This window comes from Elephantulus edwardii, unplaced genomic scaffold, assembly GCF_000299155.1.
Source record: "Elephantulus edwardii isolate Elephantulus edwardi_28Jun2011 unplaced genomic scaffold, EleEdw1.0 scaffold00475, whole genome shotgun sequence".
Taxonomy (NCBI): Eukaryota; Metazoa; Chordata; class Mammalia; order Macroscelidea; family Macroscelididae; genus Elephantulus; species Elephantulus edwardii.
Genome location: NW_006400225.1, coordinates 506,687 through 512,108, shown reverse-complemented (window position 1 = coordinate 512,108; position 5,422 = coordinate 506,687). Strand labels below are relative to the sequence as shown.

The 5,422-nt window shown below is 40.6% G+C and overlaps 1 pseudogene across 1 annotated transcript; it reads left to right on the top strand.

The window, feature by feature from the left end:
* Positions 1–450: 450 nt before the first annotated feature.
* Positions 451–1,878, top strand: LOC102854418 (annotated as a pseudogene). The gene has a single exon (XR_439044.1). The product of XR_439044.1 is annotated as a tyrosine 3-monooxygenase/tryptophan 5-monooxygenase activation protein, theta pseudogene (transcript).
* Positions 1,879–5,422: the final 3,544 nt, after the last annotated feature.

Sequence of the window (5,422 nt, the reverse complement as noted above, 5' to 3'; positions counted from 1 at the left end):
AACAACTTCATCTTGCTTGGATTCACAATTAACACCTTTAGTACCAGCAATCAAGAAATAAGGACATGCATTGCACTGGCAAAATCTGCATTTAGGGACCTCTCCAAATTATTGAGGAGTAATGATGTCAGTTTGAGGACTAAGGTGTGTTTGTTTATTCAGGCCATAGCCTTTCCAATCGCTTGCTGTGCATTCAAGAGCTGGACAATGGGGCTCCGGGGTAGGCTGAGACGGGAGGGTCCTTCGCTAAAGCTAAAAGCAGATCAAAGTGGTGGGACTCGTGTCGCGGCTGCGGAAACGGTGAAGGCTTTCGAGGAGGGCTCTCTTCCTGATCCGGCCTGGTTCTTGCTGCCTTCGCCGCCTTTCCCGGTCGTCACCTCTTCCCCGTCCCCGTCCCGGAGCACCACCGCCGCCGCAGAGCCCCACCTCCCCCAGCTCTGCAAGCCGCCAGCCCACCATGGAGAAGACGGAGTTGATCCAGAAAGCGAAGCTGGCCGAGCAGGCTGAGCGCTACGACGACATGGCCACCTGCATGAAGGCCGTGACGGAGCAGGGGGCCGAGCTGTCCAACGAGGAGCCCAACCTGCTGTCGGTGGCCTACAAGAACGTGGTCGGGGCCGCCGGTCCACCTGGAGGGTCATCTCGAGCATCGAGCAGAAAACCGACACCTCCGACAAGAAGTTGCAGCTGATAAAGGACTATCGGGAGAAAGTGGAGTCTGAGCTGAGGTCCATCTGCACCACCGTCTTGGAATTATTGGATAAGTATTTAATAGCCAATGCAACTAATCCAGAGAGTAAGGTATTCTATCTGAAAATGAAGGGAGATTATTTCCGGTACCTTGCTGAAGTAGCATGTGGTGATGATGGAAAACAAATGATAGATAATTCCCAAGGAGCTTACCAAGAGGCGTTTGATATAAGCAAAAAGGAGATGCAACCCACACATCCTATCCGCCTGGGCCTGGCTCTCAACTTCTCTGTATTTTACTATGAGATCCTTAATAATCCAGAGCTTGCCTGTACACTGGCTAAAGCGGCTTTTGATGAGGCCATTGCAGAACTTGATACACTGAATGAAGATTCATACAAAGACAGCACCCTTTTCATGCAGTTGCTTAGGGACAACTTAACATTATGGGCATCAATCAGACAGTGCAGGAGAAGAATGTGATGCAGCAGAAGGGGCAGAAAACTAAATGCTCACAGGGTGTCATCCTTCTCCCCCTCAAGAAACCTTTTTACACATCTCCATTCCTTATTCCACTTGGATTTCCTATAGCAAAGAAACCCATTCATGTGTATGGAATCAACTGTTTATAGTCTTTTCACACTGCAGCTTTGGGAAAACTCCATTCCTTGATTTGTGTTTGTCTTGGCCTTCCTGGTGTGCAGTTACTGCTGTAGAAAAGTAGTAATAGCTTCATTTCATATAACCATAAGTAACTTCCAAACACTTATGTAGAAGACTAAAATGTATCTGGTTTTTAAGTAATCTGAACCAGTTCTACAAGTGACTGTGTTTTGTATTACTGTGAAGATATGAAAATGTAGTTAATTACAATTAAAAGAGTGTTCTGCATAACTTCTTAATTTCTACATTTCTTCCCTTACTCTTGTTTAGGGCTTCCTTTCAGTAAGCAATTTTTCATGCTCTTAATGTATTCCTTTTTAGTGGGAATCCAGAAGTATTAGATTGAATGGAAAGACATTCAACATTTCTGGCTTGGGGGTCATTGGGGTCACACATTGAAGTGCCTCCTAGATAATATATTATGGAGGTCATGTATATTTGTGATAAAAGGGAGTTTCCTATTCACTCTTCATTTGCTGCTGTTTAAGTTGACAACTTCCCTTCCCAATAAAAATTCACTTACACTCCTGCCTTTGTAGTTCTGGTATTCACTTTACTATGTAATAGAAGTAGCATGTTGCTGCCAGAATACAAGCATTGCTTTTGGCAATTAAAATGCATGTCATTTCTTAATACACTAGAAAGCGGAAACAAAGTATACAAATCCAAAACTTTAGTACTTTTCCATGCAGATTTGTGCACAAGTGAGAGGGTGTCCAGTTTGTCTAGTGATTGTTATTTAGAGAGCTGAACCACGATTGTGTGTTGCTAATCATTGACTGTAGTCCCAAAAAAAGCCTTGTGAAAATGTTATACCCTATGTAACAGCAGAGTAACAAAATAAAATTACATTTTATAAAAAAAAAAAAAAGAGCTGGACAATGAATAAGAATGACAGAGAAGATGCTTTTGAGCTGTGGTACTGAAGAAGAGCACTGAACATCCCATGGATGACCAAAGAACAAACAGATATGTCTTGGAAATGGTCCAGCCAGAGTGCTCTTTGGAGTTAAGAATGATGAGGCTTTGCCTCACATACTTTGGGCATGTTGCTAGGAGGAGCTATTCCTTGGAGAAGGACATGATGCTAGCAAGGATAGAGGGTCAGCAAAGGAGAGGAAGACCTCAGTCAGGTGGATTGACATGGTGACTACCGCAATGGGCTTTTGTGTGTCAGGAAATATAAGGATGGCACAGGACAGAACAGGGTTCAGATCTTTTGTTCGTAGAGTCACTATGCGTCATACTAGACTCAATGACACCCAACAACAATTAGTAGAAGTCAGTGCGGGAGCGTGTGGGAGCCATATTTAACCTTGTGGGGATCAGTTTTATGTTGTGGATGTTGTTGATGGAGACAATTCCCCTTTGTGGGGACAGCAGAGGTTGTACTTGGCCTTCCCCACACTGTCCTTACTCATTTTTCAAGGAAACAGGAAATTATAATAAATATAAAAGCAGAAATGAAACAATAAAAAGAATACAGGAAACAAAAAGCTACTACTTTAAAAGGGTTAACGAAATAGACAAGCCATCTAACAAAGCAAACCAAGGAGATGCCATAACACAAATAAAATATGTAATGGGTAATGTCACAACAGAATCAACTGAAACAGAAAGTATCATAACAATACTGTAAAGAACTATATTCCAACAAATTTTAAAACCTAGATGTAATGGATAAATTTTTAGAAACTTAACTGCCTGTCTAAACTAACACAAAGAGAGATAGAAAATTTGAACAGACCTGTTAAGAAAAATATATTGCTATTCCTTGGAGAGGGACATCATATTTGGAAAGGTGGAGGGTCAGTGACAGAGAGGAAGACCTTCAGCTAGAAGGACAGATACAGTGAATGCATGAATCTGTCAGAAATTGTCAGGATGGCACGGGATAGGACAGGGTTCAGATCTATTGTCACTATGGGTCATACTCGACTCCACGACACCTAACAACAACAACCAATTGCAAAGAAAGAAATATTTCCAACCAAATAATGTCCTGGCCCAAACAGCTTCACCAGTTAATTCAACCAAACATATATAAAAGTACTGATATCAATTCTACTTAAACTATTTCAGAATCTATAAAATTATTAAATCCTAACATTAATTCTATGAAACAAGTATATCCCTGATACCAAACCCAAACAAAGACACCAACTGGGGAGAAAAAAAAATGTAGAACTGTATCCATCATGAATACAGATAGATGCAAAAATTCTCAACAAAATCTTATCCAATAGATTCCAAAATCACTTTTAAAAATTCATCCTAATAAAATTACACTCATATCAGATATGTAAAGATGGTTCAACATGAGAAAAACAATCAGTGTAATACACCACTGCATAAATGAAAGAAACAAAGGAAAAGAGACACATGAATGTATTAGTCAAGCAGAAAAGGCATTTGACAAAATTCACCACCCTTTCCTGATCTAAAGTTCAACAAAATAAGAAGAGGAATTCATCAAAATAATTAAAAGCATGTATTCAAAAGCAACAGGCAACATTATTCTCAAAAGAGAAAGACTGAAGGCATTCGCTTTGTGAACAGGAACCAGGCTATTTAGTATTGTATTGGAAATCCTATACAGAATAATAAGGCAGGAAGAAAAAAGGTATCCAAATTGGCAAAAAGTAAGTAAAAGTAAGTAAGTAAGTAAAAGTATCATATATATATATGATTCTGTATCTAGAATATTTCAATGACTTGGCAAGAAAATTACTGGATCTTATTGATTGATTCAGCAAAATGACAAGGTAAAAGATCATTATACAAAAATCAGTGTTAATCCTCTAAAAAGAGAACTCTAAAAATGAAATGTTGATGTTGAGCTTTTATCTGTATTGAAGGCTGCTGTCCTTGATCATCTGCAGCAAGTGCTTCAGGTCCTCAGTTTCAGCAAGCAGGGTTGTGTCATCTGCATAATACAGATTATTGATGAGTCTAACTCGAATCCTAATATCACATTTCTCATCATATAGCCCAGCCCCAAACAATATGCTCTGCATATAGATTGAAAAAAATATGGAGACAGGACACATTCTTGGTGCACACCCTTCCCAATTTTGAGCCATGTAGTGTTTCCTTGCTCTGTTCTGAGGATTGCTTCCTGGTCCAAGTATAGGTTTTACATAAGCACAGTCAAGTGTTCAGGGATTCCCATTCTTCTCAGAGTTAGCCACAGTTTGTTGTGATCTACACAGTCAAATGCCTTTGCATAGTCAATGAAACACAGATAGACATTCCTCTGGTACTCTCTGCTTTTAGCCAAGATCTATCTGACATTAGCTATACTATCCCTGGTATCAGAGCCTCTTCTAAACACAGCCTGCACTTCAGGCGGTTCTCTGTTGATTCAAGCTCAACGTTAGAAAAACAAATATTCTCACCATTGGGCCAACTGGAAGCATCATGATAGATGGTGAAGAGATTGAGACTGTTAACAGCTTCAGTTTGGCTCCACAATCAACACTCTTGGTACTAGCAGTCAGGAAATTAAAAGACAAATTGCATTGGGGAAAGTCTGCTATCAGAGACCTCTCCACAGTTCTGAAGAACAACGATGCCAGTCTGGAGACTAAAGTGTGCCTTTACAGGGCACGGTCTTTGCAATTACTTGCTATGCATCGGAAATCTGGACAATGACTAGGGATGATAAAAGGAGAATTGATGCCTTTGAGCTGTGGTGCTAGAGAAGAGTTTTGAATATACTATGGACTGCTAGGAGAACAAACAAGTTTGTCCTGGAGAGGGTGAAGCCAGGCTGCTCCTTAGAGGCAAGGATTCTGAAGCTTCATCTGATACACTAAACAAATTGCAAAGCAGGACCAGTCCTTGGAGAGAGACGTCATGCTTGAGATGGTGGAGGGACAGAACTAGAGAGGAAGGCTCCTGATGAGATTCATTGATTCAGTGACTGGGGTAATGAGGGTAGGTGTAGCAAAGACAATATTGGCACAGGATAGAGCAGGGTTTAGGGCTGTTGAACATAGGGTTGCATAGAGTCATAGGCAACTCAACGGCACATAACAACAACAAAATGAAATAAGGAAAACAATCC